Source organism: Peromyscus californicus, unplaced genomic scaffold, assembly GCF_007827085.1.
Source record: "Peromyscus californicus insignis strain IS unplaced genomic scaffold, ASM782708v3 Scaffold_9__1_contigs__length_137607984, whole genome shotgun sequence".
Taxonomy (NCBI): Eukaryota; Metazoa; Chordata; class Mammalia; order Rodentia; family Cricetidae; genus Peromyscus; species Peromyscus californicus.
Genome location: NW_026294617.1, coordinates 6284119 through 6296721, shown reverse-complemented (window position 1 = coordinate 6296721; position 12603 = coordinate 6284119). Strand labels below are relative to the sequence as shown.

The following is a 12603-nucleotide window of genomic DNA, read 5'->3' as shown; positions in this document are numbered from 1 at the left end:
AAAGAATCTTCCCCAGATATTTAGTGTCAGAGTTCCTCAAGATTAACTTCTAAATAATGTTTATAGTCAAGGATCCCCATTCCGAATAGCAGCCACAGAGATCCTAGAGCCCACTTGATGTCTCCCCTTCGTGAGACTCAAGCTTAAGTCTGTTACTCACATACTGACTCCATCATATCAGAACTTCCCTTTCTGCTTTGTGTCTCAGTAAATGATGATCCTCTTCAACTACTGCTGGTAGAAAACAGAGAAACAACTTCATTACCTCACTCTTTTCATCCTCTCTACCATAGTGGCCATTTTTATTTATGAATCATCGTGGAATTTTCTTCTTCCTTCTTTCCAGTCTCATAATTTGAGTTTCTGAAGTCGCTCTGACATCTCTCTTGGGTTAGCACATATCTGGATCCTATGGGAGCTCCTTGAATCAACAACATCCCTCCCGTTGCAGACAGAGTGAGTGTTGAATATCGTTGCTCCATCCTGCAGTATAGTATTTAAAACTTTGCCTTGTCTTGGAGTACTCATTGTGGTAATGACAAAGTGTTTCTTGTCACCATGTACACCCATAGAATTTAATCTCTGTAACCTTTGCATCTTTAGAGTATACCAACCCAGATCCTTTCTGGAATTTCCCAGGATCTTCTGTATTCTCATTTCCTCTCTACGTATTGTTTGTACCCATTTCACCTTGTCTAGTCGTACTTGAGAACTAACTGCATATTATTCAAAGCTCAGTGAAGATTTTACTTCCTCACAGTCTATTCTTAACCACTCAAAAATCTCTTGTAAAGTCTGGTTGGCCATCTATTTTCTATTATTGGAATTTAGACAATCATGAAATAGTTTAAATGACAAATTGAAATCTTTCTCATCTGCTATAGTTCATGCTTCATAAAGGACAGTATTTATGCTGCACATGACTGTACATATGTGAATAGTTCCTTCCAATGAAAGATATTATATATATATATATATATATATATATATATATATATATATAAAGATATATATAGTAAGCTATTGATATAACAAGAGATATTTTCAATGGCAACTGATTTATGGTCTTTCAAAAACAATAAACATATAGTAGGCATTTAAAAATAAACCATGAATATACTAAAACTAAAGCTAATTCCTTTACTTAAATAATGCTCCCATTAAGTTCTGAATCCTGATCCAGCTATTAATTTGGATACTTTTATTATCAAATGATGTTTGCTGTCTTTGGTTTTGACAAACTGATTTTTCTTGTTTTGAATATTTATTTTAAAGTATTTTAAGCATGCATGTGTGTGTGTGTGTGTCTGTGTGTCTGTGTGTGTCTGTGGGTATTTCCATATGAGTGGATGTGCCCCTGGAGATAAGAAGAGGGTATTAGACACCCTTGAGCTGTAGCTATAGGCAGTTATGTGCTCCTGACATGCATACTAAGAACTCCTTTTGTGCTCTGCAAAATAAGCATATCTTTACCCTGTTGAACATTCTCTCCAAACCCAATAAACATAAAATGTACTTACTCTAGATGACCGTGCTCATAGGTGGGCTGATTAAGCCAATGGTTATCATTGTAGGTCTAGAAAACATCATATTTCATATTTTAACACAGCAAATTTGAATAAATCATTAAACTTTTAACGAGTTGATTTTTGTCATTATATTGTTTAGTTTTGTTAACTTCAAAGATTTCATGGGAAATATTCTTCAGTTTTTGCCTGAATTTAGCATTTCTCTTTAATATGGATCTCACAACATGCCATACTGTCCTCACTCTTGGTGTCACTTCGCTTGTATAAATCAGGGGCATCTCAGATTAATTTAGTGTTGATATTGCACAATGTTGGTTTCAAATCATCTCTATTTTATGTGTATGATAGGTATTTCACTTAATAATATGTTATCTTACTATTGTGCTAACAGGAAAATAAATTACTTCATGGTAAGTTGAGCTTAATTAAAATATTGATGAGTAGGACTGGTTTCTTTGGAATTTTGGATTTTTTAAAATTTATTTTTAATGAATTAAAACTTTATCCTAGGAAACTGTTTCTTTTTGACCAGGTTGGCAATGAATCCATATCACAAAATAATAAAGAACCATGGAATTTCCTGTTTTTTTTTTAAATACTAAGTCATTGATTGTGTTTAGTGTTCAGAAAAATTCTTTAAGGAAGTGTGCTGGATAGTTTTATGTCAATTTGATACAAGATAAAGTTATCTGAGAGAAGGGAGCCTCAATTAAGGAAATACCTCCATAAGATCATCCTGTAGGCAACTTGTATGACATTTCATTAATCAGTTATTGACCTGTGAGGGCCCAGCCCATTGTGGGTGCTACCATCCCTGGGCTGGTGATTCTGGGTTCCATAAGAACAAAGGCTGAGCAAGTCATGAGGGGAAAGCCAGTAAGCACACTCCTCCATGGTCCTGCCTCCAGGGTCCTACCCTGTTTGGGTTCCTATCCTGACTCCTTTCAATTATAGAGTAAGATGTGGAAGTGTAAGCCAAATCAACCCGTTTCTCCCCAAGTTGCTTTTGGTTATGTTGTTTCACCACAGCAATAGAAACCCTAACTAAGAAAGAAAGATTAATTTCTAAAATAAGGATCTTAATGAAAAAGGCCCTACAACCAAACTCAAAACTTAGTTTTTTTCTAAATATTCTTGTGCAACATTCCTCTTCATCTTGTGCTTCCTTCTATCAAAGCCTTCTCACCTGAGGCTGAAACTGAGATGCTGAAGTCTCACTGGGCCCTAAGGCATGTCCAACTTTGTATTGTTTTACAGAGAACTAATTCTTTTATATTATGTTTTTTTTACTTCTCCCGTAGGGACTAAACACATATATTCTAATGAGGAGAAAAATGGTTAAGATTCACTCTGTTCTGGGCCACAAGAATCTGTGCTTCTGAATGAAAAATGTCTCCAGGAGGCATCATTACCATTTTTTATCATGCTGCGAGTAGAGGAGTTGTGTGAACACCCTTGCTTGGGTGGCAAGGGACAATTGAATTCACCCAGATGATATAAAAATGCAAGAAGTAGCCTTCTTTTAGCTAGACTTTGGTTGTTGTTTATACAGAAGTTTTTACTTCTTGTGGTCAGTAATAACCCCCAATAGTAGACGATATATTTAAATTCCATGACTACTATATAGAAATGACTGTGTTCTGTTTTGGTATTTACAACATAGACAGCATTTAGCCATAAACATGTGGGCAACCAATCAACTGTTCAGTGATATTTAGTGAATTACTTTAGGTAATTACTAATATATTTATTTATTTAGTATATAATATATATTATAAAATATAAACTATATGTAATTTTAAATTTTTAAGTAATGTAATAATGCTTTTCATAATTTTTGAGAACAATATGATGTTTTAATACATTTATATAATATATACTTATTGAATGAAAGTAGCATTCCAGCTGATAATCTCTTTATGTTAGGAGATTTTAAATCAACATCTATTTCACAAAATATACAATAGGCTATTATCTACTAAAATCTGAGCACTGTACCATGGATCTAAATTTAAACTGATTCCTCATGCCTTTATTTTTGTACCTATCCCCACTTCCCACCATCCTTCCTCTTCTTCCCTCTTCCTAGTCTGGTGATGAATGCTCTGATCTTCTCTGCTTTGAGACTACAGTCCCCATTCCCACATGGCAGAGAGAGCACAAGGTTCATCTTCCTGTATCTACTTTATTTTAAGAAAAGTAAGTTCATCTTTCTAATACCATGCTTTCTGTGTAAAGTTTTAGGATATTAATCTTTTTATACATTAATATAACATTCCATTTTGAATACTTACCACCTTTTCTTTAATGCCTCCATCCATCAATGAATAACTATGTCAATTCTCTCTTTTGGCTGCAGTGAATAGTGCTTTAGAAAACATGAAAAAACAGGATTGTCTTTTATGTGATGATTTTATTTTCTTTGGAGATACAGAGTTTTCAGAATCATGTGGCTTTTTGACGAACCTTCTTGTTATTCTTTTTAATGACTTAATTGTTTACATTTTCACTAATGTTGTTTAAGAATTCCCCTTTCTCTGTATCCTTGCCAGTATTTTTTATTTTAGGAATTTTCAAATAATAGCTGTTCTGACAGGGGTAACGTGGTGTCTCATGATGTTTTCAATCAACACCTCTGGTTGCTCTTCGTGTTCATTATCTGTCATATACTTTCATTTATAATATTGGAATTATTTCTAAGCACAGCGTATGTTTTCTTGCTTTTCTAAGAATGTACTACTTATGTTTTCCCTTCTATATTCTTCAGTGAATTTGTCTTGGTCCTAGGAACTGCATTCTCTTAATTATGGTCCACTTTTCCTGGTATGTGTTAAATTACATAAAGGAGAGCAAATGGTATTGTGGCAGCACATCCAGATTTGATTTCTGGATTTTTGTTCCACACAGCATTGTGTGACTGTAGGTGATTTATTCATCCAGAGTTCAGTTTACTCAGCTATAAAAGAGGGCATCAATGCTACTTCATGTTGCCCTATTGATTAAACGAAATAGTAGGTATACATTGAGAGGTACATATCAGGTAACTAATAAATGGTAGTGATAGAATTAGTGTGTTGTAAAATTCTGTCTTCAGGACAACTGGAAGGCTAGTGTTTTTTCCAATAAGAAAGAACTGCTTTAGTGCTCTTTTGTCTACTTTTAGTGGCTCACACATCACTACTGAAAGAGTATTTGTAACCATAGTTCTATACTGCCTCGGATTTTTCCTCCCTCTTTTTGTACTTTTGGGTCACAGTATTTAGTTTTATGGTCAGCATTTCTTTTGTTATATGTATACATATCTCTCTTGTACAATACATGAATCACTGTTATACCATAATCATGTCATAACATGAATAATGCATATTATGTTTATTACAGATTTTATTGTGTCTTGGGTGTTTTTTTTTTTGGTTTAGTGACTTTTCTTTCTATTTTCTTTTTAATATTATTTTAGATGTCAGAAACTACCATAAGAGGTAAAGTAATCCAGGGGTACTTTCCTGTATAATTTTTTAGTCTCATCTAAGCTCTTTGGACTATATATCAAAGAAAACCTAACTGTGTGACTAGAAAAGTCATATAGAGTGGTTTTGAGTGCAGACACATGTTAATTTCTCTGTGGGACTGTCTGTAGCCGTTTTGTCTTTGGAACTCTCTGCTCCAGGTTTACCTCTGCTTTCTGCCCACTGACAATTAAAGAATATTTGTCTATCTCATTTGAGTTCCGTATCTTATATTCTTATCCTCTTCATTACAAGAGAAGCCCACAGTGCTTCCATTTGTTTCTGTAGACATACGGTTCTCCAGTAACTTGCAGCTCTACTCTGGAGGCTGGTGGAGATGGGATGGAACTGAGGGAGTCAGGACAGTACCCAATGGAGTGAGACTCATCCATGGCTTTGTCCGATGACTGGGTACTCATCCTGCCACTCTGACTACTACTGCTCTTCACCCAGCCTACTCCCACAAGGGCTGTTCTCTGAGTGTTAACAAATACAAAAATGCTTTTTGAAAGTTGGTGACCTTCAAGCTTTCTGACTCATCACAAACCCATCAGAAAAAAATGACACTTCTAGAATATGTTCACTTTTTTTCGATAGGTTAATAAAAAAAAGAATATGGACAGGAAATTCATAACAATTTTCTCATAAAATTTACCCCCTACTACTAAACAAGCTGCTATGTAGATATCTAACCTATTCACCTCTGAGTGATAAAACAATGCTTTTACAAATATATCAAAACTATACAAGCACATATGTGTTGGAATGAAACAAGCTGTCATACTTTTAACATGTAGATAATCTGAAGGGAGGTTTTAAGACCCATTTTCATTCTGTTTGACGCTGTACCACACAGCTTGCATTACTGTTACAGATTTGCTGCTTTTCCCCTTCAGTCCAATTTTGTGTCTAACCTATGAATGATATTTATATAGTTACAGATTTTCCTAGTTTTCTCTAACAAAACAAATCTAGATATATCAGTAAAAATCTCAGCTAGATAACAACAGTGCCAAAACTCACAGGAAAATCTGAAAGCATGAGATTTATGAGAAATAATGTGAGTTTTCTCTAATACACATTTTGAATTTTAAATATTATTGTAGAATATACTTTTCTTTAGACTTATGAATTGATTACATATATTTTCCATCAAATTAATCTTAGGAGAATGGATTTGCTTGTGAACAGTGGAAGATATCTAATTTCAGTGTTCAAAATGACTCGTGATGTGAAAGGAGATAAATACATGGAGTTTGCAGTCATCTATCTTAGGGGTACATCTGTTAGCAGTTTTCATATGGAGTAAGTTAACAAGGTAAATTCTTCACTTTCAGGATTAGAATGTAAAGAGACTTAAATACTTTTGATGCCAGCTGTTTTAAGAACAGACTTTTACTTCATTGTCTTATTTTCTTAGGATATATCTGCAAGCCTATACATGAGGTTATGGAAGCTTTGGCTTTGGGATTTTTGTCTGAAAGATTTCTTTCTTTCTTAATGTTTAGCAACGTCACTCAACAGACACTTATTCTATGACTAATATAAAGAGTTTTCGAAGTCTATGGAGCAGCAGAAATGAAGGAGGCAGAACCTCCAGTAGTGTTTTACCTAAGAAGGTTGACCACAAACTACTGAACCGTACAGAGCAGAAGGAGCTGAGATGCAGCATCTGTGTGGAAGGCAGCGCTAAACATGTGACAGAAATTATGTGTGTGTTTCTTGAGCAGATCTTTAGGGCAGTGGTGGGATAGACATTGCAAGGCCTTGTATTCAATTAACAGCCTGTAAATGATATAGACTGCTATTGTAGATGGACTTTTTGTATTTAAGTATGATATATGGAAAGACAGTGGAAAGGTAGTGGTAGATGAAAGATATGTGAAACGTTCAGATCACACTTGTTTTCTTTGGGCATCACTGCACAGTTAGTTCTTGGAAGGAGTTGCTATAAGCAGAAGAATTATTGCTTCAATCTCTGAAATTCATGAGTTAAAACTAGGTAATTACTTAAAATAAAACCAGCTCTTAGCCCAGAGTTTGTGTGACCCTGAGACAAGCTTGTTTGTTAACAGAGACATTAAGTTTCAAATTTCTACACACTGATGAGAAGTACAGAGCTAGTACTGATTGATAATCACCTGTTCTTGACACAGTGTCTGCCGTTTTGGATAAGGCTGATTAACTGAATCTGGAACTTTTTGTTCATTTGGGAAGACAAGTGCAGCTGACATTGAATGACATAATGATTGTTCATTTATAGAGAATAGTTTTGGTGAGTGTTTTATATATAGACTTGATCAAGGAAAAGTTTAGAAACCAAACAGTGAAAAGGTTTGGTATTACCCACATGTCACAATGTCTGCCTAAAGCACCAACTTGTCCATTAACTGGGCTACCAAGGCTGGTGTCATTTTGTTAGTATAGAACCTTACTAAGTTCTCCTGTTCTAGACCTCAGATGGATGATCTGAGCAAACTTTTAGAGTTTTTAGTACTAGAAAATTAGGTGCATTATGCTAATACCTGTGGTTCTAGAAAAGAAAGCAACAGAGCAGGACAGGAATCCAGGTATCCTTTGGCATTCTCTCTTCTCCTCAATACCTGGGAAGTTCAGCACTTGGATGGAGCACAAATCTTAGGAACTTGTGTATTCCTTAGGGCAAAGCTTTCACATCTCTGTCTTTAGTAGCAACTAGAATGATAGCTGATCGCAGAATATATTTGGTAAATATCAGTCAGACTAAACCACAGAGACTGATGTTTATGGAGGGTAAGATAGGACTGAATACTGCTAGTTCCAAGTGATTTTATCTAAATATATTGAATGAAAAACAAATGAATAAATAACTATTCTCACTTGTGGTCTATAGATTTTTATCACATCACCCAGAGCTTTCATTGTATAGATTCATTTAACTCCAAGTACCATGGATTATATAATCCTGCCAATAAAATATGTTCAAAGGCATAGAGCAAAATACATATTTTGTTATAAATTGTCACTATATACATATAATTAAGGAATTTACAATTATGTAAACAAAGCTTAAATGAGTTAAAAATAAGATATCAGCAAGGAAAAGAAAACTACCCTAATTTCCCTCATATAAACCTATTTCATCTATCAGTGTATTCATGAATTATTCATCATGGTGGTATTCATCAATACCACTATGTTGAATTATCTGATGCCCCCCCCCCAAACCTACAACTTTGTCATAACTGGTCTTTAATACTAATAATTTCTGAAAATTTTCATACAAAATATAATTTCTGTGTAAATATTTAATAGTGGATACCAATAAAAATGGGTGGAAAGCCGTTGCTTACAGCCAGACACGTTAATTAAACAGCAAAGGGCGATGTCATGCATGTGAGCACATTTTCTCTTGCTAATCTATTTTAATTCAATTAAATACAACCACTTTTTATTTCAAGATATGTTGTTTTCAATTTGCACCTATTGATTATTTCATAAATTGCAGTGTATGCTAAACAAGATTTATGATGTGTGCTGGTTATATTGTCTCATAAAATATTCGGAGGCTACATTTATTTCTCCTTAACAATTCCAGGAGCATGTGTTGTCTAGCTCACATAACCAGAGGCATATTCATATACTATGTTGTGTTAGGAAGTATAACTTATGCTTCAAATGGATGAGTACTGAATTTGCTTCTAAGTTTCAATACTTTAAGGTTTTTCATGTCCCCATCTTACTTCATGCTTCTAATAAAATCCACCATAACTTATATCTTACAAAAAATAGAAGATTCTCATAGAGGAAAAGTTTGTCAGAGAGGAGGCTCTAAAGGTTAAGTTGTCAGCAGATTTGTTGTTTAATGAGGACCCACTTTCTGTTCTTCCTAGATGCTGCTTCAATGTAGCCTCACACAAGTTTAGGAGTAAATGCTTTCTCTGGGCTTTCTTTTACAATGACATTATCTCACTCATGAGGACTCTAGCCTTATAACCGAATCACTGTGCAAACATGCATAACCTGCAAATAGTATCACTGAAGAAGATTTTCAAGATATGAGTTTAGGTCAGGAGCCCAAGAATTCAAACTATAAACATAAAAATTTGGGACATATATTTTTGGGACACACATACATATATGATAATATATTCTGTCAATCTTCAAACCCTTTCAGAATTACCATTTCATTTTCTCATGAAAATATAAAAATGTCTTTTGGTAGACAATGAGAGAAACTGAGACTTCACTCTTTTTTTAGATTTACCTCCCTTTTTCACTGGGATGATTGATGTCACACACCTGTCATTGAGCTTAATATTCTATTCTTGGCAATGGTTAGTCTCCATTAGTTTCAATGGGTAATGTCATCACTGTCCGTATGATTAAACGACACTTAGCAATATGGATTTCCTCAACTGTGTGATATCTTCCTGGTATGTCATCACTATCCCCGTTTTTATAGCCAGAACATGCTGGAATTTGTCTATGCAATGAAGGGTTCAGATAGATAAATATGAGAAGGGGCGGTTTTCATTTGCCAGTGGCATTGTTTAACATTCATAAAAAATTGTTTTATTGCCCAGATGTTGGAAATTTATTAATTATCATATTGGCTCTTGGGCCTGGATCTTGCAAGAGCGATAGTAGATGCCAGAAGCTAAATAACCTTTTGTCATTCTGCTGAATAAAGGATTGTTTGTGCTCTCCAGTTGATAAATTATCTCCATGCCCTGTCGTTATAAAAAGAAACTCATCTTGTTCCCTGGGCTGGCAGGAGATGAGAAGGCCCCAGAGAGAGCACAGAGAGTTTTCCTTTCACAAATCATGTGTAGGATGTGTGCTGTGGGTCCTGTCTGGATATTAATGTGAAAAGAACCCAGGATTGGGCATAATATTTTCCTTGTTACCTCCTGGTATGTGATGAATTGCCACACATTTGCAGCATTGAACTTTGCTTTTACCCATAGTAAATTATTTTCAATCCAGAAACCAATTCCAGCATGGAGAAATGTACTCTTTTGCATCGTTTCTAAAGAAAAGGGAAGCTTAACCTTATAATGCAGCTAAGACAGTGTCAGCATCTTCACGATTATTGTGTAGTATAGGAGAGATCCATGGAAATATTGGCCTTTGAGGCTTATCATTGCACATTGAAGAGAAAAGCCTTGGGTTAGCTCTTAAAACCATTGCTCCTAATCGTAGATGTACCAAAGGACTAGGGAAGTGGCCCATGACTACCATGTTTGCCTAGCGTGTGCAACACCCTGAGAGACAGCAACAGCCCTGAAAACAAACCAGTTAAAGATGAAACAAAGTGAAGAAAAATCAATGTTGGGCCAATGAGATGGGTAGAGCATTTACCATTTACCAAGTAAACTCCACAGCCTGAATTCAATCCCTGGATCCCAAGGCCAAAGGGAAGACCTGATGTCTGAAGCTGTCCTCTGACCTCCACACTTGCTGTGGCACCACTAGTGCACACACTAGTACACACACACAATGAAAGAAAAGTATCAAATACTTTTCTGTTGACTTTTATGATTACATTTTATAAATCTTATAAGGCAGTTCTAGTTTCACGGTCAAATGGAGGAGGAAGTAAAGAGACTTTCTTTCTTTCTCTATATTTCCAATGCCACAATCTCCCAACTTCTCAATAGGCATCCTGAACTACAGAAGTGCATTTATTCCAACTGATGATTCTACAGTAGCATATAACCACCATGAAAATTTTTTAGTATTCTCTTGGTAACCTGCATTGTATGGACCTGAACAGCTATATACTGGGAAATATCCATCTTTACATTATCAGGCAGAATAACCTCAGCATCCCAGACACCTTCAGTGCCTCAACCTACTGAACATCTCCCAACCCAGAGTCAGCAACCGCTGATCTCTGCTGCGTGCATAGTTTTGCCTTTCTAGCATGCCATATTCTTGTAATGGAACCATAAGGAAAGTTTTCATTCTTGGCATCTTTCACTTAGAAATATGTGTTTAAGTTTCCTCCATGTCTTTTTAGACCTTGATAGTTCATTTCTTCCTAGTACTGAATAAATACTCCACGATTTAGATGTACCCAAGTTCGTCTCTTCATCTAGTTATGAATATCTTAGTTGCTCCCTTTTTGACAATTATGAATACAGTTGCTATAACTATCTATATGCAGATTTTTATGCAAATATAAACTTCTGTCCCTTTGGTTGATATTAAAGGAAGAATATGCTTTGTTTTGTGACAAAATGCAAAACTATTTTCCCAGGAGTATCTTTTGCATTTCTTTCAGGAACGAATGTGATTTCTATTGTTCCACATTCTCTTCATCATTTTATATCAGTGGTTTTGGGTCTAGGCTGTTCTCATAGTTGTACAGCAGCAACTCTTCTAAATGACATATGCCGTTGCTGCTAGACACTTTTCCTTGTGTGGAACATTTAGCTGCATATCTTTTGGGTTAAATATCTTACTATATTTGGCTCATTATTTTTCTTTTATTTCTGATTAGAATATAATTACAACCTTTCTACCTTCCCTTTCTTCCCTCCAAACTTCCCTGTATACCCCTTCTTGCTCTATTTCAAATTCATGTCCTCTTTTGTCATTGACTGTTATATGAGTATACATAATGCATATACAAAGTATTCCTAAATAAACCTGCCCAGGCTATATAATGTTACTTGAACATATATTTCATGGCTGACCATTTAGTATTTGATAACCAGTTGGTGTGTTCTTCCCTGGGGAAGACAATTCCTCCCACTCTCGTTATTCCTTAGTTATTTGCCTAATTTTTAATTGGCTTGACCCTTTTATAGTTATTAAAATTGAAGAGCCATTTCTGTATTTTTATTACAGCACTTTAAAAACTGCCTTTTTCAGTTGGGATCCTCTATGCTGTGCCTTTTATCCTTTACTCTTGGTAGTGACTTTCTCAGTAGGTTAACTTTAATAATGGTAATATTATCAATCATCCCCTTCATGGATCAGATCTTTGGTGATACATCCCATACCAGGAATGTCTGCAATTTCTCCTGCATTATCATTTTATGAGTTTTATTGTTTTCCATTTTACACTTAAGTGTATGGTCCATCTTGTGTAAACTTTTGTGAAGAATATTCATTTTTTTGTGAAGATTCATTTTTGTGTTTTGAATGCAGATGTATAATGTTTCCAGAACCACTGGTTGCAAGGAATATTTGCACCTTAGTTTTGACTTTATTGCTTAGTCAAGGACCAGTGAAGCATATCTATGTGAACCTATTTCTGGGCTCTCTGCTTTGTCATATTGATCCACATTTGTCTATATTACACCACATCACACTCTTCCCTCTACACCTATGTAGGTTCATAGTAAATCTTGAAGTCCACTAATGTCAATACTCAAACTTTGTTATTCTCCTTAATTCTGAATTATCCTTGAAGGGCCATTTTATTTCTCCCTGGAAATTCCAATGGGTACTCCCAATCTACTGGTCACCTAAATGGCCCCGGCTAAAGTAAATGTATCAAAAGCAAAGCCAAAAGGTATGAATCTTGGAAAGAAACTGGTAGGAAGGAGGAGGTTTGATAAGGATTGGAGGGGAGT

The 12603-nt window shown here is 35.3% G+C and overlaps 1 protein-coding gene across 11 annotated transcripts in view; it reads left to right on the top strand.

The window, feature by feature from the left end:
* The window catches only part of Nlgn1 (neuroligin 1), an 895946-nt gene that overhangs the window by 95778 nt on the left and 787565 nt on the right, over window positions 1-12603 (top strand). The window contains exon 3 of one of the 11 annotated variants that reach the window (XM_052731688.1): window positions 3619-3728. The exons of the other annotated variants lie outside the window; for them this stretch is intronic. The gene's annotated coding sequence lies outside the window, so the exon portion shown is untranslated. The remainder of the gene's footprint in view (window positions 1-3618; window positions 3729-12603) is intronic. 11 annotated transcript variants of the gene reach the window in all.